General features: G+C 35.2%; 1 pseudogene; it reads right to left on the bottom strand.

Moving 5' to 3' along the window:
* Positions 1–20,142: 20,142 nt before the first annotated feature.
* LOC147821700 (small nucleolar RNA U3) lies at positions 20,143–20,345 on the bottom strand (annotated as a pseudogene).
* Between the last annotated feature and the right edge of the window lie 4,824 nt (positions 20,346–25,169).

Raw genomic sequence — 25,169 nt, 5'->3', positions numbered from 1 at the left:
TGTTGAACTTTGTTTATGTGAGTTGTAAATTCCCATGTTATTGGAGAGCAAGTTAGGGAGTTATAAAGATGGAAAAATAATATATATGGTAATATCCAGGAATCTAAAAGTTTAATTTTAAGTATTCATAAGTAGAGCTATTATGTATGCAATAGAAAACCAAAAGTCAAGAATTTAAATTACTAAAATAAAAAGGAGAAAATTATGGGATGGTCAATGAGCTGAGACTGGGGTGTCTTGTTTATTGAGCACCTGCTATAAGCCAGCCTGTTTTAGGAACATTAACTGGATTGTTGCACATAGTCTTTACAATATTTTGTGAGGTAGATAGTATTATTACATTCAAGATTTGCAGCCAAGAAAACTAAAGCAAATTAAGAGGCACAGAGTAGGTAATTTCTCTCAAGTCACCCAGTAGGTAAGGAATTGATTATAATTTCAACTTTCGAAGCTACTTCCAAAGCCTATTTCTTAGCTTCTATGTATACAATCTCTCATGTAATATGTTTAGTGTTATGATGCCAATATTTAGGAGTCAGAAACTCAAAGCCAGATGCCAATGGATTCTCTTGTTTATTTATAGTTGGCAGTGTGAATATAGCTGTCTTTTTAAAAAAAATTATTGTTGTTAACACTACAAGCAGTTAGAGAAAAGAAACAAATCACATACAAAGGAAAGCCCATCAGAATCACACAGACTTCTCAACACAAACCCTCAAGTCAAGTAGAGCTGGGAGTGCAGTATTTCAAGCCACAAAAGAAAATAACCTCCAACCAGATTGATTTACCCTGAAAAATTATCTTTCAAAATCAATGGAGAAATATGATACTTTCATAACAAAGAACACACAAAGAACTTCAAGAATACCAAGCCAGCACTTCAAAAAATATTAAACAATATCCTAGGAAAAGACAATGAGGATCACAACCCCAGGAAGACCAGCAGAATAAATCCATCAGGCAAGACAAGAAATTAAAGGCAAAGGCACAGAATCTAACAAGAGGAAAAATTCATGAAGAGGATGAGTCCATACATATCAATTACAACCATCAATGTTAATGGTCTCAATTCACCAATCAAAAGAGATGGACTGGTAGAATGGGTCAAGAAGCAAGATCCAACAATATGCTGCATACAAGAAACACAAGTAATTCAAAAAGAGGTGCAAAGACTGAAAGTTAAAGGGTGGAAAACAACACTACATTTGACAGGAACCTTAAAAAAGCAGGAGTAGCTATCCTCTCTGCAGATCCAATGTATTTCAAACCATCAGTAATTAAGATAGACAAAGAAGGCCACTACATCCTTGTAAAGGGAAAAATCCAGGAGGAAGAGCTGACAATCACAAACATATATGCACCAAACACTAGTGCTCCCAACTACATAAAACAAACACTAACGGACATGAAAAATCAAATAAGCACTAATACAATAATAGTGGGGGATCTCAATAACACACTGTCACAAATAGGTAGATCGACTAGACAAAACTTACACAACAAAATACTAGAACTCACTCAAACTCTTGAACAAATGAACTTAATAGATATTTACAGAGTGTTCCACCCCACAAAATCAGAATACACATTCTTTTCAGCTGTACATGGGTCATTCTCCAAACTAGAACACATACTTGCTCATAGAACATATTTAAGTAAATGCAAAAAATTTAAGTAATCCCCAGTATTTTATCAGATCATACTCTAATGAAGTTGGAGTTTCATAGTAAAAGAAACCAGAAGAAATTCATAAACACATGGAAATTGAACATCACACTTCTGAACAACAAATGAGTCACTGAGGAAATTAAAGAAAAAAATCAAACAGTCTCTACACTTAAATGCCAATGCCAATACAACATATCAGAATCTATGAGAAATAATGAAATTGAAAGGGAAGCAATACTCCCAAATTCATTCCTGGAAGCAGACATCAACTTGATCCCCAAAGCAGAGAAAGACGCAACCAAAAAAGAGAACTATAGGCCAATCTCACTAATGAACATAGATGCAAAAATCCTCAATAAGATACTGGCAAGCAGAATGCAGAAGATCACCAAGAAGATCACACACGCAGACCAAGGTGGATTCATCCCAGGGATGCAGGGATGGTTCAACATACACAAATCAGTAAATGTAATACATTATATTGACAGACTAAAGGACAAAAACCATATGATCATTTCATTAGATGCGGAAGAAGCATTTGACAAAATGAAACACCCATGCATGATAAAAACCCTACAGAAAATTGAAATAGTCTTTAATATCAACATGATAAAAGCCATCTATGTAAAATCAACAGCCAACATCATACTAAATGGACAGAAACTGAAATCTTTCATGCTAACAAGACAAGGAACAAGACAAGGATGTCTGCTATCAGCATTCCTGTTTAATATAGTTCTGGGAACATTAGCCACAGCAATTAGACAAGAGAAAGAAAGAAAAGGAATAAAAATAGTAAAGGAAGAAGTTAAACTGTCATTATTTTCTGACAATATGATAATCTACAAAGAGGACCCCTAAAACTCCATCAAAAGACTTCTAGACTTAATTGACAGATTCCATAGAGTAAGTAGGTGGATACAGGGTCAACACTAAAAAAACAATAGCCTTCTTGTACAGAAATAACAGACTCACTGAGGGAGAAATTAGGGAAACAATTCCTTTCATGGTAGCATCCAAAAAATGAAATATCTAGGAATCAATCTAATGAAGGAAGCAAAAGACCTCTACATTGAAAACTACAGCACTCTAAGAAAAAGAGATCAAAGAAGATATAAGAAAATGGAAATACATCCCCTATTCCTGGGTAGGAAGAACCAATATAGTGATAATAGCCATATTTCCAAAACTGTTATACAGATTCAATGCAATCTCAATTGAATTCATAACAGTATGTTTCACAGAACTAGAGAAAACAATCCAATAATTTATTTGGAACATGAAAAGACAACCCACAATGTGTGGAAAAAAAGTTCACCAGCTGTTTCTCAGACAAAGGTCTACTGTCTAGAATCTATAAAGAACTTAAAAAATTGAGACCTCCAGAATTGAAAGACCCAATCCAAAATTGAGCATCTAAAATTAAACAGACATTACTCAGACAAAGAAGCAGAAATAATAAACAAACATATAAAGAAATGTTCAATATCACTGGTCATTTGAGAGATGCAAGTGAAAAAACAAGGCTGAGGTTCCACCCCACTCCAGAAAGAATGGCTGCTATCATGAAATCAACCAATAACAAATGCTAGCTGAGTTGTGGAGGAAAAGGAACACTTCTCCATTATTGGTGGGAGTGTACTCTGGTGCAACCACTGTGGAAATCTGTGTGGAGATACTTCAAAAGTCTAGGATTAGAGGTGTCATTTTACCCAGCAATTCCCCTGGTCCATATATTCCCAAAAGAATTAAAAGAATCATACAACAGCGATATAAGTGGACCGACATTCATAGCAGAACAGTTTGTAATAGCTAAAACTTGGAAACAGCCCCATTTCCCATCACCTGGAGACTGGATAAAGAAAAGGTGGTTTTTAATAAAATGGAGTACTACTCAGCCATAAAGAGCTAGAAACTAGAGACATTTATAGCTAAATGGATGCACATTGAGGCCATACTCTTAAGTGAAATAAATAGGACACACGTGTAAATACCGAATGTTTCTCTGGTGTGAGAAACTGAAGGTTTAAATAAGGATAAAAATGTATAATTGATAATGTGAAATGGAAGAAAAGTTCCAAAGGGGAATGGGAAGAGAGAAGAGTAGGGGAAAGGAAAGAAGGGAAAGGAATAAATATGAGAAGAGGAAATAATAGAAACAAAGTCTTTGTAAATAGGGAGGGTTGGATAAGTTGATAGGAAAGCAAGGGAATGGGGAAAAAATAAGAACAAAGAGATGTCATGTAAAGGTGCAGATTTTCAGTGACGAATATCATCATATTGTATACCTGAAATGTACCAATAAAAATGAAAAAAATTATTGTTCTCAAATTTAAATATGTGAAAAGCATGTGAATCCCAAAGGATTTTTTCTCTTTCACTTTCCCTTTTTCTTTCTTCCTTTCTCCTTTCCTTCTTTCCATCCACTCTTCCTCCTTCACTTCTTTCCTCCCTCCCTTCCTCTCTTCTTCCTTCCTTCCTAAAAGTCTTCATACTATTTGAGTATGTCCCATTCCTTCAGTATTAAACTCTATAATGATAGTGACTTTATCTGGTGCAAGCATATTCCATTAGCACCTTCAGAAGTGAACACAGTCAGCTGGCTAACATATTCATAAAATAGGTAAATTCTTTGCTTGACATGACATTCTGTCCCTCTTTTTTTAAGGTGTTTTATTGTCTTCATTTGGATTTAGGGAAGTGAAGAAAATACTGCAAGCCTCTGAGTGTTGAATGCCTCCTGCAAATAGCTTTCCCTCTTCCTATAAAGGAATCATATTTTTTCTTCTTTGTCATTTTCCCCTTAAGAAAAAATAATTTCTTTGATCTGAAAAACAAAAATCATTATAAATATAATGAAAATTGAAACTAATGATTAGGAGATGGTGGCATCTTTCACTGTGAAGGGCTAGAGCAAGCAAAGACAGAGAGTAAAATACCAATTATCTCAAATATTGGGCTTCCAACTTTCAGCCCATCTGTCTAATACGACTGTTTTCACAGTTACTCCCTGGTCTTTGCACACATTTGCCATTGAGGTGAAAAATTGTCACATATGGGTAAAGAGAAGAAAAGCAGCTTTCTCATTTGTCTCAATTAAGACATAATAAAAGTGACTTTCAAATGCTACTTCTACAGTATATCTAAAAAACATACTGGTGGATCAGGTTCTCCAAGGCAGCCCAATATTCTACAAACTTCTGCCATGTCACCTGGTCCCAGTGCTAGAGAATTTTCAAACCAACAGGGTAGAAGTAATAATAATAAGAAGAAAACATGGAGGATAATGAGGCTGAAGTAGTTGTGTACGTGTGAAGAGTATTTTTTGTCTATGAGAACCTACTATAGTTTTTTATTTGTTTTTTTGTTGTTTTATTAGTAAATATTTGTGATACATAATGAATGCATTCCTTGGGGGGTGTTGGTACAATTCTAACACCTTCTATCACTCAATGCCAAAAAATTGCATTCAAATGAAGAAATATGTGACTGCCTATAGTTGCTTAATTGTTTCAGTTGTTTTTTTGTTATCTTCTCTAAATAGATTTTAAATTTTATAAGGAAAAAGGATTATGGCTTGTATTGTATTTTTCTGTATGCAACATTACTTTCTTCCACCTGTTCTCACAGCAAGGATAATCACCTCTGTTTCAGTTCTATAACCCACACTTTCTCTTCTTATTTCATAAGTTTAGCAGTGAATAGACCCACAAGCAGATAGATCATTTTTGCCTGAGTATCATTGTAAACAGACTCTCAGAATTGTTCTCCTATATTAGTGCATTATTTCTGACTTGAGAAGTTTAATCAAAATGCTATTCTGTAGATAAACTTAACATATACAAAACATAGAAGATATAATAAAGTCCCTAAATAATTTACTCTAAAATGTTATAAAATTTTGAGTATGTGATAGACCCTGTCTTTGGTGCTGCTGATAATGCAGAATTAAGTAAGACATGGCTAAGGCCCATGAGATTCTGCTCTGGGGAAAAGGAGAGAGACATAAAAAAAAAACAACCTCTAAGATGAGATAGTCTGTAATAAACATGACCTTGAAAGAATAAATAAAACATTGTAAGAGTGTTAACTATATTTGATACTCACAGAGGAATCCAATCAGTAGGTCTTTACATTTAGCTATGTAAATATGCATTTGAACTACTAGACCATCCCTCTTTCCACATATAAGATCATCATAAATGAATGCATTGATTAGCCTTTCTTCCAAAATTATGTCTTTGCAGGATGGTTCTAAGTGGATTTGAAGTCTTTTGGTTCTTAATGTTAAATTAGCAACTCTTTCTGACAATGTCATTTTCCTTCTAATTCTTATTCATCCTTCATCTTTCCATGATTTTCTTGGCCTTTAATCACCTTTATCTATTTCCCCTCTTCATTATATTTTTCTTTGCACCTTATTCTTTATCTGTAATCATTTTTTCCTGACAGTTCTTTTTCCCTTCTGTGTAATTATCTGACCGGTAAGGAAACTGATTTCCTTTTGTTGAGAAAATATTATGAGGATAGTAATCTCCTCAGAATAATCCCTTCCATTAGGATAATGCTGGATGTTAGAAACAGGAACTAGTATATATCCTTCTTTTGAACTTTCCATGACTATTGACAGAACTGCTGGTCTTTCTGAATAATGAGCCACTGAAAATGGTAAGAGCAAGCACATGAACTTACAACTTTTGCTCAGTGTAGTGTGGGCATATGGCAGATCAACAGTCCCCAGTTGGTAACTGAACTCTTCCTTGTAGGATAAACATAGTGAATGTATGCAAGCACTTACTATACAGATTATTCTCTTGTAATTGCTTAATATATTGTTCATTTTCAGTGTTTCATTTGATCCCAGTTGCAGGGCTGTGAGATACTTTAATCTTGGAGCATTCAGTTTTTATGAAAAAAGAGGCTAAATTCTAGGAATTTCAAGTGATATAATGGGTATTTCTGGTACAGAAACCTTGATCTTTCAACTCCAGATTCATAGCTTTCTTTCAACCCTAGTACCTGACCACCAGGTTCTAAAATCTAGAATTTGAAGGGGACATATCATTGTTTTAAATGTATTTTAAAGAGCCTTGATATTATTTTAAAGTGCTCATGATTTAAAAGAATTATTAGAACTCAAGAAATTATTTCCCACTGTTTCTTCCTTGAAAATATGTTCTGGTGATTTCAATGAGGAGGGAAATATTGTAGCTGGGGTTTGCCTTGTAGAATGTAAGCTTCACCAACCAAGAATGACATAGAAGTTCAAGAAGTATCAGTAGAGAAAAGGGATATTTCCTCATTAATAAAAGCAATTAGTGTATCCCCAGCTAAGCAGCCAGCCTGCCCAGGGTGTTCTCATTGCACTGCAGGCATCTGAGTGCAGTCTGTTAACCGGGCAAGCTACTGTTGACAGTAAACTAAATACTGTATTGTCCTTGATTTAAATGGTTCTCTATCTTTCACAACTCCTGATTCATAGTCAGTTGTGCTTAAGGGGAGAATTGGAGGAGAGAGAATGCATTGTATTCAGCTTTATGAGATGGCAAAAAAAAATTGTCTATATTTTGAAAAAATGAAGTAGGACACTTAATTTCTTTAAATATGAGAATGAAACTTTTTGTGACCAGTGACTTATTTTCAGTTAATGATGTCTGATGAGAAGTCAACTGGAGGGGAAAAAAAGAGAGTAAAGTCAGGGATACTGTCTGTTATAGCCTAAAAATGAAAGTTTTAGAATAGCAAGCCCAGCACTGGGTGGGAAGATGTGGAGGTTCCCAGTGAGATTAAAGGTGGGATCTCCTAGTCACAGGGACCAAGGAATCCATACAGGTTGGAATACTTCCAACATTCTCTGGCTCTTGTGCAATTCCTCATTATGAGCAGAGCAGTGTTTCGGGAACCCTTTCAGATGTCAGGAGACAGACACACTCCAGTCTCTCTGCTTAAGGATAGGTTCTTTGCAAATATATATGAGAAGAATAAGAAAATGTCATATCTATCACAAATCCAGTCCACCTGGACAGCAGGAATATGAATCATTGCTATCCAGAACACAACAATAGTTCTCGTTACCCTGCAACCCTGCTAGTGACATACCAGCCACTCCAGTTGCAGTTACTCTGTGCTCCTCTCCTCCTGCTCACTTTATTACTGCCAAAGAACAACTGACCTCTGTTCTTCCTCTGTTACTCTTGAGTGCAGCTTTTATTTTCTGTTGGTTTCTTCTTATTGCCATTTCTGTGGGTCTCAACTCTCCTATGCAATAGGAGTGGAATTTTGGCAATTTTTTTATTGTTAAGAATCTCCTCATCATTTTCTTTCCTAATCTCCCTGAGAAGTAGTTCCTGATTATGTACCATCTTTGTGGAAACAGTGCTTGACTTTTAGTGTAGAAGTGAAGGGGTTTTGATCCTCCCTCTCTTGTCTTTCAAAGCTCAAGGGAAGAATATTGGATTATCTAAAACTTCAAAAATTGAGAAAATAATACAAGATTTTCAAAATGGTTAGAGACCTGTTTATCTCAGCTACAGGCACATACCTAGTGTGTATTGTTCTTGTGCATGACTCAGCCCATGCTCATTTCCAAGAATTTCTGAATTTCCTGTGTATCAAAATTTCTCTGTGTCTTTTAGATATATGTCCAATAAATTCCCTTCTCTTATAAAATATACCAGTTTAATTTTCATGGGTCTTAGAAGTTTTTCTAATTTGTTTGCTGTCTGGTGCATGAAGGAGTGCCTCCCACAAAGTGAGTGCTCAATGAATGTTTATTCAATGAACAAATGAAAAAGGGATGCTAATTTATGTTTCTTGCAATCAGATTTCCATACTGCAATGCAGAAAGAAGAAAAAAATAGAACCCAATGCTTTTGCTGAGTTGAGGCTGAGATTGTAACTGAGAAAGAAGACAATATTCTTAGATGTTATAGGATAACATACTGAAGAGGAGAAAGTTAGATAGAGGGAGAGCTTCAGAGACCTTCTGGCTGTGCCTTTGAATCTTTGAGCAGATGTTTAAACGCACATGACATTATATCTAGAAAGTTTCTCTAGACCCATCATGGCAAAACTTTAAGAGCAAGCACTGATAGGATTAAATTGATTTGCAAGTAACTTAAAATGTATGCCAGAAATTCACCACTTCTTTAGGGAATAAAACAAAATTCACCAAAATGCACAAAAATTTTTACAATGTCTAGTACAGAAAAAGTTACCAAGCATGAAAGAACATACATAGTAAGGAGAAAAAAATTCACACTAAAATGCAATGGTCATAGGAAAATTAGTGATCAGAGAATTTAAAATACACTTTATAAATATGCCCAAGTACATAAAGGAAAACATATAAATACAATGATAAGAAAAATTGAAGATTTTCCAAGACTCCATATAGAACTCATAGAGCCTACAACTAAAAAATATATTAAAACATACTAGAGGCACTTAACAGCAAATTATACACTGCAAAAATCAATGAATTTGAAGCTAATAGAAACGATTCAAAATGAAGCAGCAAAGTAAAATTAACTAAAAGATTTAAGGAAATGAACAGGTAGGGAATTGTGAGGTACTGTCAGTATAATGGGGAGTATTTGAAGAAAAAACAAATGGGTAAAACTGGTAAAAAAAAAATGAGAAGTATAAACTCACGACCTAAGAATATTTATAAAACTCAAACAAAATGAACATTAAGAAAATAATGGTAAGCCACGTTATTATCAAACTGTTGAGAAACAAAGATAATGAGAAAGTATTTAAAGCCACCAGAAAATAGAGCAATTTGTATATAGAAAAATAAAGATAAGTGCTATAATAGATTTCAGAAAGCAAGTTATGCAAAAATACATTAGAGCACCATCTTTTGACTAGCAGAAGACATTATTAACCAATAATTTTATCTGCAATAAAAATGTCTTTGAAATTTAGATGTTAACTCGTCTTTTCCATACTAACAAAATCTGGGAAGATTTATTACCAGTGGTTTCACATTATGAGAAATGTTAAAGGGGCTGGGGATTTAGCTCAGTTGTTCTGCCACCTGCCTCGCAAGCAAAAGGACCCGAGTTCAATCCCTGGTACCAAAAAAAGAAATGGTAAAGGAACGTCTTTCGCCTGAAAGAAAATGATCCTCAGGAAAAACCTTAAATCTACATTAAGAACCAAACAACAATAGAAAAAGTAAATTTCTATTTAAATATGAAATATTTGTTCTATTTTAATATTATGAAAGATTAATTCTAATACAAAATAATAACATGTTTAGGTTTAAAGAATATATTCAAGTAAAAGATATCAAAAATAGGGAAAAAAAAGGCCAGAGGCAGAATGACAGTGATTGTTAAAAGATTTATGCATTGTATATTTTGCAGTAAAATAGTGCTTAAAGATACACTGTAACAACTTAAAATTTATATTATAAGCTTCAACACAAAATAAAGCTAAGGAGCATACATTATAAGTCAATAGTAGAGACATAATGGAATAATTTTAAAAGTACAACAGAACATTGGAGTTCTCTCTAACAGAAGACACCAAAGGAAAAAAAAAAAGAAGCAAAAACAGATGTATCAAGTAGAAAGCAAATAGCAAAATTGTAGCTTTAAATGCAGACATATTGATATTTACATTAAATATAACTGAGCAAAAAACACCAGCTCAAGAGCAGAGATTGATTTTCCAGACATAAAAAGAACCAGGAAACTGACCCATCCAAGGAGAAAAATCAATCAAAACTGTTCTAGAACTGACACAGATGTTGAATTATCACACAGGACACTGAAATGTGCATAATGACTCATTTTATGTTTTATAAAAGTTAAGAAATGACAGATTAGATTAAAAATAACTAAACTAAACCAAATCTCACATTACAGATGTGGTCATATTTATTGAATATTTAATATACAACTTTTGATCTTGTTGATATTTTTAATTGTGCAAATAAGCAAAAATCAGCAAAAGTTTTCCTTCATTAGAGATTTAACTTAGAAATATGTCAACCTTATAACTTTGTACTTCAGTTAAATCAGTTAAATCAGTTGAAACCTTAGGTTTCTCTGCCTAGTTTTTATAACATCATACTAGGAATTGGAAGCCAAATATTTTTAATACAGTGGATGCCTTGGCAATAAATAAATGATAAATTTCTCAGTGAAATTTGTGGTATTCTAATAACCTTAGAAATTTTTGAATATCTCCTCCAGATTTTTTTTAAAAAATCAACTCTTCTATAACAAGAAGTTAGAGGGTCTTTTTTGAATGTCAAAAGTAATATATACTTCATTTCTCACAACATTTTTGTGGAAACAAAACCTTTCCATTCTAAGAGGCTAGAGCAAGAGAAAGTTCTGAGCAGATGTAGACTATGATATTGAACTCACATGTTGTTTGAAGTGTTTGTGCCACCTTGCAATGCAGTGTAAAGTACATGGCAGGACGCCATGGAGAAATTTCAGAAGACTTATATATTTAAAACAAAGGTGTGCCCTCTTATAATTACGACATTCTCTCAAGAAGTAGTTTCTAACGCATTGTCTTTTTTATTTATTATCCAAATCTGGGCTCCATCAACTTAGGTGTTTTAGTATCTAAGCAAAGAATGCTTTTCTCAGGAAAGGTAGCAATGATATTGTTGAATTAGGAAGCTGAGAATAGTTCTTGTCCATCAGGTTCAGATCCATCAGAAATTAAATTGATAATCATCAGAGAATTCTATCTGAGATTTTGTCAAATGTAAGGGGACCATAGTAATAGGGGATGGAAATCATATATACAATTCATAATAAATTCGAAAACAAGGACTGTATCTGCCATTTGTACTCCATTAATGATTAATGAATGTATTTGTATATTTTAAGTAATTTCTTTTTAAAATTTGTCTTTCTATCAGACATAGGAAATGTAGGTGAATATTGTGATGGACTTGGTTGTTACAGTTTGTCCTAAAGAGTCAATGAAGAGCCCTAGATCCTCAACACAGTAATTGGTAATAATTTGAGTGGAATCCTTATAAGAAAGAAGTAAACAACTTGCTGAAATGTGAAGAAGAGGCATTGTATAAGCAGATGGGAATTTGATGGTGATCCAGCTATGACATCTGTCCCCCCATTGTTTGCCAAGGGTGGATAAGCAGATGTGTGTCTGTGTGTGTGTGTGTGTGTGTGTGTGTGTGTGTTTCTGTGTAGATTTTGGAAGAAGGTTATAAGTGATCATGTTAAAGACCAAAAGGAGTAAGTGCAGTCAGCATTTGACACAGTTGACTGATGTTGCAATTTCCTCTTTCTAGTGGCACCTCCATCTCTCTTTTGGAGTACTTTTCCATTATGTGTGATCATGGAAGAAACTGTTGACCAATTCCCACTGCAGAGACCACTGAGGCCAGCCTGTCCCATATTTTACCTGGGCTGCCAGGGAGTAAGATTTGATGAAGAGTCAGTCCATGAGCCTGGTGCCCTGGAATCTTGGAGCAAGCAAGTTAGTGTTGTAAGAGATGACTGGGTGTCATTTCACAGTTACTAAATCACAGTGTCTCAGAGATAAACCTGCCCCCCCCACCCGCTACATGACTCTCTGTGTCCAGTCTTCTAGGGGACCCCTAGGTCCTGTCCATGTGCTAATTCCAGCCCTCTATCATCCAATCAATCCTCAGCATCCAATAACTTCCCAATAAATCATTTCACCCTAAGATATCCAGTGTTCTTGGCTTTTATACCTTTGTGTACTGAGTTATAGAGCACTCAGATTTTTGTGTTTCTTTATTATGGTCTTGTATTCAGACTCTTCAATAGGGAAAATGTAATTGGGTTGGTCAGCCACAATCTAGCAGGAAGATCCAATAAGATATATATATATAGATAGATAGATAGATAGATAGATAGATAGATAGATATAGATATATATATCTTTATGCTCCAGGCTTCAGCCACTTGCTAGCATTCACATTTATTTTTGTGGTCAAAAATGTCAAGAGCCCAACTTAGTCTAGTTCATTTCCTTGATGGAGTCACACACCATCAAGGACATTGACCTATAAGGACTTCTATGAAGAGGACAGCAACTTGTGGGTAAGGGTTCTCAAGCTGCTCTGAACTTCTGGGGAAAAGGCAGTATAACTGGTTTGTATCTTGTGTGGCATCATCTGTGCAATATAGAAAGTTTTGTAGGTCTCGCTCTCTGTGTCAGTGAATTCTAGCTGTTATAAACCTTTCACACAGTGGCTCCTGAGAACTTTTACAAATACATTGTGGGAGAATCACAGCTAAAGTTCAAGCTTATCTCTCCTTACTCTCTTAACTACTACAGCTTATTATCTGCAGTTTAAAGAGATCCAATTCCAACCCAGAGGCCATAGGTCACTGCTCCGTGGTTTTGTAGGGCACTGTACAAAAGAACAAATTAAATTCTTTCACCTGAAAAAGAAGGCAAAGTTTTTGAAAGGAGAGCGTGCAGGGGCTTTTTGAACTGAGGGAGCTTAAACATGGAGCGAAACAGGTTCATAGATCATTCATTGCTGCTGGTTATCTTGACAATAGTCTGAGTGTTTTGTTCTTTTTCAGAAGTGATGATTCTTCAGAAGTAATGACAAATGTTGGTGAGGCCTTTTGCTTTAATTGTGGTGCTGGAAGCTAGACTAGCTTGCCTGCTGCTAGTTGCCATTCACCTTCATTATAGGTGATGCAAATCAGACTGTCTCTCTGTGGGTGTCTGGCATAGGTGCAGAAGGGAAATGCTGCTTGGAAAAGAATGTATCATTAAATTCACAGAGTAAAGAGTTGCAGGCACAGTGCTTCTAAACCACAGCCTCCATATCCATCCCTCCTGTGATGAATACGGGCTCGCTCAAATATTATAAAGGGAGAAACTAAAATCCAATATTCGTTTCTCAGCAAAGCAGAAATAAAATGCTCATAGGCAATTTAGCAGCATTTATCAACTGTGACCTAGGAAAATAGAAACATGGCAGTTCCCTCTTATACAGGACAAGAATGAATCCATTTCTTTTCTAACCCTCGCCCTCTCTGTCACTATAAAACAGGGTAAAATTGTCCCTGTTGAAATAGTGAAACACAGGATGTGAGCAGTGTCTGTGGGGAAAAAGAGTCCTGCCTATTGGTTTTCCTTGGTAAGAACTTGAAGGACCTAGTGGCCACCTAAGCAACTCCTAGGACACAAAAAGCCCAGGAGAGCACCTTCCTTTCCTTTAGGAATCTCAGAAGAACTGACTACAGATATTTAAAGCCCTGTGTGGAAGGGAGATGTTTAAAAGGAAAAGAATAATGCCAGAGAAGAGGAGGGTTACCAGAGAAAGAAGATGCTCATAAGGCTGAGGTTGACTATGCATGGGCTGATGAGTGACTCCACTAGAAGGAAGGAAGGAAAGAAAGAAAGAAAGAAGGAAAGAAAGAAAGAAAGAAAGAAAGAAAGAAAGAAAGAAAGAAAGAAAGAAAGAAAGAAAGAGAGAGAGAGAAAAGCAAGCAAGCAAACAGTCAACAACCTGCAAAACAATTTTACCCAATTTGGCAAAGTACAAAAAAAACATTTTACATACACTTGGGGATGCTCTTTTATTAAAGAGCATATCTGCATGCTCTTTTATTAAAGAGCATATCTGCATGCTCTTTAAGGCATTATGGGTGGAACTAGAGGATTACCTGTGTTATTGTCGTTTTGTCAATTCCTTAGTATAAGGGTTGAACATGACCTATACTGAAATAGGCCATGAGAAGAAGAATGAAGACAGGAGGGGAGGCAAGCAGGGGGTGGGGGAGAAAAGGATAAACCCCATTGACTCATTGGGATCTTTTACGTTGTGAAGAATACAGGCAGGTGCCATAGTGTTGCCTCTCACTAGACAGAGACACAGTCTGTGGATATGTCATTAATTCAGAAGGAAAGAATGCTCTCTCTAAAGGCAAGCAGATGGGAGAACTAGAGCACTACTAATCACCATTCAAGATATGACTGTAAGTCAAGAAATTAAAGGGGGCAGAGATTTAGCTCAGTGGCACCATCCCTGCCTTGCAAGAGCAAGGTCCTGAGTTTGACACCCAGTACCAATGGAAAGAAAAAAATTAAACTATCTTTATGGGGGGCCCACTACAATTCTGGTACTTGATTCCTCAGAATGGAGCATTTGCTGTTTTTATTCTTCAACATGGCCACTCTGATTTCTAGTTTCTACACTTACATTGCTATTGATTTTGGTAGGATAATTGGGGTAAAAATAGTAAGATCATATCTGGAACATATTTCAAAAGAAAATCAAATAACAATTGCTGAGAGAATTTATCTGGGGATCGAGGGAAAGAGTATCCAGTAGGCATTTTCCTCACTGTGTCCACGGTCTGTCTTGTATGCTAATTCCTAAGTGCTGCATATTTAGCGCACTCCTTTCTTTCTCGCCCTCATTATTTCCTAGAGAACCCATTTCTCAATTTAATAGCAAAATGAAGAAGAACATTTGCAACCATCTTCCTAAAAAAGTGATTCTGCTATGGATAATTTGTCCTCTCAAACTTCACATGTTGGAATCTCAATGCCCAAAGAAATGGTATTAGGAGGTGAAGCTTTTGGGAGATGATTAGTTCAGATTGTTGGAGTCCTAATAAATGAAAATGGTACCCATATAATAGGTACCCTGACCAATAAATACATGAAAAAATGTTTGACTTCATTGACAATTTGAGAAATGCAAATTAAAACAACACTGAGATTACATCTTACTCTAGAAAGAATGGCTAAAACAGAACTCTTCTCCATTGTTTGTGGGAATGTAAGCTGGTACAACTACGATGGAAATCAGTATAGAGATTCCACAAAATACTTAAAATAAAAATTCCATTTGACCCAGCTATTCCCCATTAGATATCTTCCTAAAAAAGTTAAAGACATCATACCACAGTGATATATGCATACTCATGTTTATAGCAGCATGATTCATAATAGCTAAATCTTTTTTTTTCTGTTCTTAAGTTTTTACTTAAAAGAAATGAAAACACATGTTCACAATATATTTTTACATACAGGTTGACTATCCCTTATCTGAATTTCTTGGGACCAGAAGTGTTTCAGATTTTGGTTTGAAATCCACTTGATCTGCAAAGAGGATAGCTACTCCTGCTTTTTTTCTGCTCCTATCACATGGAGTATTGTTTTCCACCCTTAAACTTTCAGTCTATCAGTTTCTTTTTGAATTAATTGTGTTTCTTGTATGCAGCATATTGTTGGATCTTGCTTCTTGACCCATTCTGCCAGTCTGTTTCTTTTCATTGCTGAATTGAGACCATTAACATTGATGGTTATAACTGATATGTATTGACTTATCCTTGTCAGAACTTCTTCTTTTTGTTAGATTCTCCCCGTTTGCGCTTAGTTTCTTGTCTTGCCCAATGGATTCATTCTGCTGGGCTTCCTGGGGTTGTGATCCTTGTTATCTTTTCCTAGGATATTGTTTAAAAGTTTTTGGAGTGCTGGTTTGATATTCATGAAGTTCCTAAGGTGCTATTTGTCATGAAAGTATCTTATTTGTCCATCAATTTTGAAAGATAGTTTTGCAGGGTACATCAATCTGAGTTGCAGGCTGCTTTTTTTTTTTTTAGGACTTGAAATACATCACTCCAAGCTCTTTTTGCCTTGAGGGTTTGTGTTGAGAAGTCTGCTGTGATTCTGATGGGCTTTCCTTTGCATGTGATTTGTTTCTTTTCTCTAACTGCTTGTAGAATTTTGTTCTTCTGTTGAGTTTCTGGAATCTTAACTATTATATGCCTATGTGTAGCGTTTTTTTGATCACGGCTAATTGGAGTCCTATATGCCTCCCTTATCTGTATGTCAAGTTCTTTTCCCCTGCTTGGGAAATTTTCTGCCATCACTTCTGTGAACAGTTTTTTTTTTTTTAATGTTGTCCACACTCTCTCCTGTTTCTTCATTGACTCTGATCACTCTGATGTTATTCTTCTTTGCACTGTCTAGCAGCTGCTGGATTGATTTCTTGTGGTCCCTTACTATATTTAAGAAATTTTTCTTTTCCTGGTCACTAATTGCAATCTTATCTTCTATATCTGAAATTCTGTCCTCACATTGGCTCATTCTGTTGTGTAAAATTGCAATGCAGTTTTTAATCTCCTGGAAATCTGTTTGCATCTGTTTATGGATTCCATTTGTTTCCTATGTTGGGATTCTATCATGTTCCTCAGCTCCTCTATTTTTTTATCTGTGCCCTCTCTGAATTTATTAATCATATCTTGCAGTATGGGCACAATCTCTGCTGTTATCTGAGAAATTATTTCTGATTTCATTTTTTCAGGTCCTCTTTCATTGCTGGTTCAGGGAGTGTGGGTGGTTGAGTATCAGATTGTTCCATCTTGTTGCCCTTTGTGGTTGCCTTAGGTGATCTGGAAGTCTTGTTTTGGGACTTATTTATGTGTCTTCTTATTTCAGCAGTTGCAGCCTGCTGTGCCTTTGTTGAGGCAACTTTTCGCTCACCCAGTTGTATTCAAATCTCAGCAAGCCACTGAGCAGCCTTTTCTCTGCTGCTCACCAGTACACTAATTCCTAGGTTCAGAAAGGTGGTGTTTTGGATCCCTGAGGTGACTTGTTGTCTGGGTAGGCTTCTGTCTGGGCACTGGGCACACTTGGGATGGTATCTAGGTGTGCCTTTGGCTAGGGGCCCTAATTAGCTGTTGTCTGGGAGGGCCTTTGGCTGGAGGCTGTGCACTAGGTTCTCATGTAGATACTGATGATATTGGGGTGAACCTCTGGTTGTTGCTTGCGTGCCTGTGCAGCTGTTTTCCAGGTGGGCCCTTGGCTTGTTCTGGTGTCCCAGCTTCTGGGGTTGGGGCAGAGCCCTGGCTGTGATCTGCTTGCAGCCATGCTGCTCTCCCAACTAAGGTGGTCTGGTGTGTCTTTCTTGCAGAGATTTTCTTTAATTTTCTGGTGGGCTTTAATTTTCATCAAGGAGCATGAGAGGCCCTCTTTCTCTTATTCACTTCTGCTCTATCTTCCCAAACTCAGAACAATGTCCTTTATGTCCCCTGCAACTCTGTGGCGTGGATCCAGGTAATGGCTTGACATAGCCATGGGGGAGGGGGAGGTGCTGTCACTCTCACAGCTATCATTATCAGCTAATCTTGAAAGCAGTCTATGTCTAAGAATAGATGAATGGGTTAAGAAATTGTGGTATGTGTATACAATGGAGTAATACTCTGCCATGAAGAAGGATAAACTTGAGTCATTTGTAAGAAAATAGATGCACCTTGAAACTATAATGTTAAATGAAGAACAGCAGATACACAAGCTTAAATATCATACGTTTCTCTTATATGAGAAATGCAATATATAAATAAAGTACAAAATAAAATACAGACAACAGGAAAAAAGAGAGAAAATTTATTGTAATCTAGCATAGACAATTATCTAAAAGTGTAACTTGATTTAGTATAACTGTCTTATGTATTCTATATGCTTTTTGGCCTGTTAGTCTGGCTGTTAATCTATACTTATGATCATTGATTTGATAAGGACTTATAAAATAAATAAATAAATATGATGCTGGCCAAAGAAATTTTTGAAAGAGGGGGTAGAAGGGAAGCGGGAAAAATTTGAGATGTTATATACATGGGTCAGTTCCCCACAATGAATGCAATCATTATGTACTGTAAACATGTAGTAATAAAAATAAAAATTAAAAAAATCAAATAAATATAGCATAAAAAAGAAAAAGGGAGAAAAAACAGCTTGTACTCTTGGGGAGTTCATAGGTTACCAGGGAAGAGTTTAATTATGTTTAAGAGGCAAAATAATGATAAATTCAAAATTCAGAAGGAGAGTGACTACCTGCATGAGTTTTGGAGGAAATATAAGTTCTGAGTAAAGGACAATATTTGGATTGGGAAACAATATGTTGATAGTGCTTATTACATCATATTTTATAAGTTTTCTGATTACAACATTTGGTAGATTTTAAGGCACATTTTTTAATGCATTTTAGCACCTCCAAAAATTAGATACCACTTAAAAGACCTAAGAAAGCATTATGCATTCATTATCATGCTTACATTGTTACATTATTGCTGTTTTATAAAATAAAGCTTCAAAAAATAATAGAAGCCTGAGAGAATTCCCTTGCCCTTTTCACCATTTAAGGACAAGTGAGAAGGGACATCTGTCAATGCACCAGGAGAAGGGCCCTCCAGACATACAATCTGCTAAGATCTTATCCTTTTAAAAAAATTTTATTGGTACATTTTAGGTATACAATATAATGACATTCATCATCCGAAATTTGTATGTTTACATAATCTATCTTGGTTCTTATTTATTCTCCATTCCCCTGCCCTCCCTCCAATCCCTCCACCCCTCCCTATTTACAAAGACTTTGTTTCCATTTTTTTTTTCATTTTCTCATTTTAATTCCATTCCCTTCTTTCCTTTTCCCAATCCCTCCCCATTCCTCTTCCCCTTTGGACCTTTTTTTCCTATTTCACAATATCTATAATGCCTTTTGATACTTACTTACATTTTCAGTTTGATCACAGCCTCTAGAACTGTGAAAAATAAATTTGTATCTTTTTTTTTTGGTACCAGGGATCAATAAATTTGTATCTTTTATAGTTCTTTGTTTATAGTTCTTTGTTCTAGTAGCTAAATGGACTAAGATGCATTTTCACAAAGACATTTCTTAGTCATTTATTTAATCTTACAAAAGATTATGTACTAGATAGAAATATTCTCATTTCACAGGTTAAAAAATTGAAAATTATGGTGAGCATGACTTGAATAAGGTCATAGGCTAGAAAGTGGCAGAAATGAGATGAAAACTCAAGTTTAACTGACAAGCAGAAAATAGACTTCAAATAATTGTACATTGAGCAATTCACCCTGATTTCCTACCTGCAACAAGAGGATGGATGATTTTGTTTGAGGGTGAGAAAGCATCGCAGCCCTCATGGATCATGAACTTGCATCATGGCTACTGTGACCAAGCTCTCCCAAACACATGCAACATTGGCCCTCACAGAAAGAGACACCGTTCTTCAGTCTCTGGACTTTTATTTTACAACTATGTAGCTATTGATCATCCATAGAGTTACTGAAAACTTTCTAAACCTATTGAGACATTCAGTGGAAATACTTCATACAAACACTGGGTGGGTGTGGAGGGGGACTATATGCATATTTGAGAAACCAGGAAAACACTTAAATAAATCATAGAATCTCACAAAATACAGTTTACTTCTCCATGTGACATGATCTGACACCTTATGTTAAAATAGAATTATTTCTTATGGATCTTGAAGCTTTCTTCTTCTTTTGAGTAGCATCAATAGACAAGTCAAAGCAAATCTAGTTACAAGTTTACCATTTCATTTTTCACATGTTTTAACAAAAAAGCCCTCTGAATTTTAAAATTTCAATTTGAAAAATTATTTAATATGTTCATGGCATAAATTATAAGGAAAAAAATGTATGGACATCACTGATTCATATGACCAAAATTTTTCTTGTTTCTCAAAGAAAAAGAACAACCATCAATGGCAAATGGCAGCTATAGCTAAGTAACACCGAAGGTGGTTTCACATCAGAAGAGAAAACCCCACTTTCTTCACAGTTCCCAGTGCTCTATCCAGAGAAACCTCTCAGTAACAAACTATAGAAATGATCCCTGAAAATATAGTCTTCCAGAATCATCCCTGATGGCTAGCCTTTGATAACCACCCATTATTGTTTGTTTTATAAGTAAATATTTACTAAAGTAGTGATGCCAAGAGCTTTATAAAGCATTATGTGATGTTTACTCACAAAAATGTTGTAAAGCAGATGTCTAATTTTGACTAAAATGATGAATAAAACATGCTTAGTGAAATCTGCCCAAGGTCACAGAATTTTTTAATGGCCAAATCAGAATATCAACTCAGGCACTTTCCCTAATTGTTGAATTCAATTTACTAGAAGATAAACATATAAATCAATAGGTAAGCTAGGTTATTTCTATGTTCCTGTATCTCCTGCTTATTAAAGATCTGGTTTTTTTTCTTCAATTACCTTCTACCAATCCTCTATGTACTGCTTTCCCTTTCTAGGTCTATCTGACCTTGAGCATTTATCAAGTGGAATAGTGATTTAATTCCTAGCATTTTCTTTTATGTTCCATGTGTGATACAGTGACTTGCAACTTAGTCCTTAAAATGCTAGGCACAAGCTGTTAAAATGGAGTTCTAGTAAAATTAAACCAGAGATCAAAGCTGAAAATAGCTTAAGTTTATTTGGATTTTGCCAGGGGAACATTAGCACTTTCTGACATTTGAAAGATGATGCTTTTATGATCTTTTTATAGTAGGTTTACCAAAGCATTCTGTCTTATTTAAATTCCAGTGATTCTAAAGAAAAAAATTGTGAGTTGTTCATTATCTCATCAATGATGGACTTGACTCATTCATGACTTAAAAAAATTTTCAGAATAAATGAAACATAGTTCGACTAGAATCTATAAGAAAAACCTGGAGGTTTGTCTTTCAAGTCATTATTTAAATGGTAATACACAGTAAATAGGTAGGTATTATACATATGCAAATATTGCTTTCTATACCATAGTGGGAGTAATTTTATTAAATTATTCTCTCAGTTATGCTTGAATACTCATATCATAGCTAACAACAATAATCATCCTAAATTAAGTACTTTACTATTTGGAAGTTTTTCATTCTTTGAAATACTGCAATAGAATTAAAATAAGAAGAGAAAATCTTTGTTGACTACAATTGCTTGTGTTTGTTCCATGCAGTACAGAATTGGAATGAATTGACAAAATGCACAGGGTAAGCAAGCCCTCCCTCTTCCATCATATCCAAGAGGAGACATCCAAGGTGAATGCTTTGTCTCTCAATGTTTAATTAAGGCTGACTATATTTAGATGCAATTAAGAGACATTCATTATTATCATTAATGATCTAATGTTAACTCACATTAATGATCTAATGTATTCACAGCATTCCAGCTAGGGTATAGATTACTGAAGCTTTAGACAAAGAACATAGTAGACATGGTTTGTGATGTTTTTTTCTGTACCTGAAATTTTAGGACATAAAGGACTAAGACTGAAATGTGTTGAGAATCAACAGAGGTTCAACTTTTCAGTAAAAGTATGATACCCCCATGTTTGATTAAGTAGGCAGGAAATATGCGGAAATATTTGTCTACTGGCTCCCAGGTGAAGGGTTTTCAAACTGTAGAGCTCTGCATCATTTTTGGTTTTGTTCACTTGATTATTTCTGGGAATGAGTCAATAACTTCTCTTTTTTAAAAATTTCTTTTATTGGTACATTTTAGGTGTACAATACGTTTACATTTATCATTTGGTGCTTGTACCTGTACATGATATATCTTGGTTCTTATTTTTTCCCCCATTACCTATGTGTCCTCCATCCCCACTACCCTTCCCTATTTACATAGATTTCATTTCCATTTTTTTCTTTTCTCATAATTTTTCCTTTCCCTTCTTTCCTTTCCCCTTCCCCTTATTACTAGAAAGTATTCCTTCAGAATGTTTGGGTGCATTGTGAGGGTTGAGGATGGTAATAAGGGGCTAGCAAGCAGACCTGTGACCTTAACTAGCTTCCATTAGAGAAAGTCTATTTTACAAACTCTTGATAGTCTTCTTCTAATTATTTCATTTAAAAAAAGTTTTGCTACTAAAATGTGTTACTGTAGTATGATTGGCTGATGTTTTCAATCCTTCAAGTCTTAGCTCTAATAACATCTCTTCAAATAATATCTCTTCACATATGATTTTCTGACCTTCCACCTACCCCAGATATCCTTGATCTAATCTTTTTAGCAAGATTATTTTTGGCTGTTTGTTTGCCTCGTTTTGAATTGCCTGGCTCTTGCATAGACTTGTAAGCTTTGATATAGCAGGTATGTTATCTTCTTTGATCTTGTCTATATCTCCTGTACTCTCTGTTGTACTTGATACAATGGAAGTACTGAATAAATGTGCCTTGAAGTATTGAATAGAAAACATTGGTTAAGCAAATAGAGGGAGGTGGTCATTTTTTGTGTTCATCCTAGCATCCAAGCACACTTGATTATATCCTCAGGACCACAAAGGTGGCTTCTTCACTATCCAAGGTCCTACTGGTCCACAGAAAGCATAGGTGTGTAAAGAGAAAATGAAGTCTAAGATTTGGTTCAATTTTTTACTGCATTCAAACACTGCTCTTCAGTTTATATGTCTACTTTCCATAAAACAGTAGGAGTTATGCACTAACATGTCACCTGAAACTCATAACTTTAAAGATAGTTAAACTAACATGATTTATTCAGATTATCTATGTAGTCTAGGGTGCAATTATTATGAAACATTATGGAATAAGGATGATAAGTTTTAGAGACTGAGAAAGTATGTATGTTACAAACTGACAAAATTGATTGCCTTACTGTAGGAGAAGTAATGTATGGCTTTACATCTACCACAGGTAAAAGTGAAATAAAGGAGCAAAAGCCTTTATTGACACTTCCTAAGAGAGCAACAGAAATCTCACTTTAGAAAAAAAAATGACCCCAGAGGTCTCTAGTTGCCCATGATTCTGTATGGAAACTGATGATCATTATCTTAGAGGCATTGACTGTGTCCTTGAAGGAGTGGTTAATAGACTGTAATTTATAAACTCATACACTAATGAAATATTCTTGACAGACTCCTTTGAAGTATTTTTGTTTACTAAAAATGTTTTTCTTATAAAAAATATATAATTATTGCTTTTTTACAGAAATCGTACATTCATTGGCATATCTTCTTAAACTCACTTTGTACTTATGATTCTTTCTTTAGTTCTTTGAGTATTTTTAACTAATTTAAAAAAGTCTACTGAATCAGCAAAGCTAAGTGGAAACAGACCTTGAAGTTTGATTAATTTACAAATTAACCATAAAGGATTTTAGAAAAAGCCCAAATTAACAAAAAAAGCAAAACAAAATAGTGCATGTTAAAATCCTTATCAGTGAGTAAAGGCTACGCATACTTGATAATACAAATTGTTAATTATTTTTAACTGAATTGTGCCTAACCTCAGAATTTACATGTTCATGAAATAGTCGGTCTGACTGTATATAACGATGTGGCTCACTACATTTTGCCTAAAATCTTAACAGAAAGGCAAACAAAGCTTGCAATCTACCCCATGATACATGACTGCTATGGCATAAAACTACAAGCACTAAAAGCTAAGACTCAGGCTTCAATTTATTAAAACAATCAAACCACCACCAACAAATGAACCAAGAAGGTCAAATATTAAACACAGGGGCATATTAAATGATGGAAGTAGGCATAGAGTACTAAATAAAATCTGTGTATGGAAAAACAGAAAATACATCTAGTAATGTAAGTGGCTTGTAAAATGCCCTGTGGGAAATATTTATTATGCAATTTGCTTCCTTCAGTGGGTTGTACTTCTCAAGATAAATGATATTGCCTTTATACAAAAGAAAAGGACACACCAAATGAAATGCAAGAATACTAAAAATGATTCTGTATAAACTATGTAAACCCAAACTTGTCATCTCAGAAAGTCAAAGAATAAAATCATGGAAAAAAGGACAAAATTAGGTGAGTGTTTATTGAAATAACAATAAGAAAAGTATTTTACTTTCATATGGTCTCAATGTGCATTCATTTAGCGATAAATGTCTAGTTTCTCATTCTTTATGGCTGAGTAGTACTCCATTTTATAAAAAAATGCAAAACACAACTTCTTCAACCATTTACCAGTTGATGGGTACTCAGGCCGTTTCCAAGGTTTAGCTATTATAAACTGTGCCACTAAAACATGAGTATGCTTATATCACTGTGGTATGATTCTTTTAATTTTGTGGGGAAGATACCCAGCAGGGGAATAGCTGGGTCAAATGGGACCTCTAATCCTAGTTTTTGTAGGGGAAAGGAAAGAAGGGAAAGGAAAAAATACGAGAAAAGGAAAAAACAAAGTCTTTGTAAATAGGGAGGGGTGGAGGGGTTGAAGGGAGGGCAGGGGAATAGGGGAAAAAAAGGAACCAAGATATATCGTATAAAGGTGCAAATTCCCAATGATGAAAGTCATCATATTGTATGCCTACAACGTACCAATAAACTTAATGAATTAAAAAAAAAATAGCTCTTGCATTTGGATTTCCAGGAAGGGATTCTGAAAGTGGAAATTCCAGAGTCCTTTTTTTTTGTTGTCCTGGTCTTATATAGATAAGCAGAGTGTGGGGTTTTTGCAGTATAGTTTTTAAAAGTCAGGCGTATTCAACTGGCCAAGTTCAAAGGAAATGCGGTTAAAGGAAACTACTTATTTTGCATTTATAATGTCCCCAGTAGACCAGCCCAGGTTAGGGAGGAGCTGTCAACTAATTTAGCACATTCAGCCTGAGTATCTTTCCTTGCAGGAAGGGTTCTTTTCTGCCCATTTTAATCCTAAATTTGTATCAGTTTTTCTGTTTATTTTTATATTTTTAAGCTTAAT

Source organism: Heterocephalus glaber, unplaced genomic scaffold, assembly GCF_053883595.1.
Source record: "Heterocephalus glaber isolate CG9 unplaced genomic scaffold, H.glaber_assembly_v1.0 deba00001720, whole genome shotgun sequence".
Taxonomy (NCBI): Eukaryota; Metazoa; Chordata; class Mammalia; order Rodentia; family Bathyergidae; genus Heterocephalus; species Heterocephalus glaber.
The sequence above is the reverse complement of the archived record's forward strand: the minus strand, read 5'-3'. Positions and strand labels throughout refer to the sequence as shown.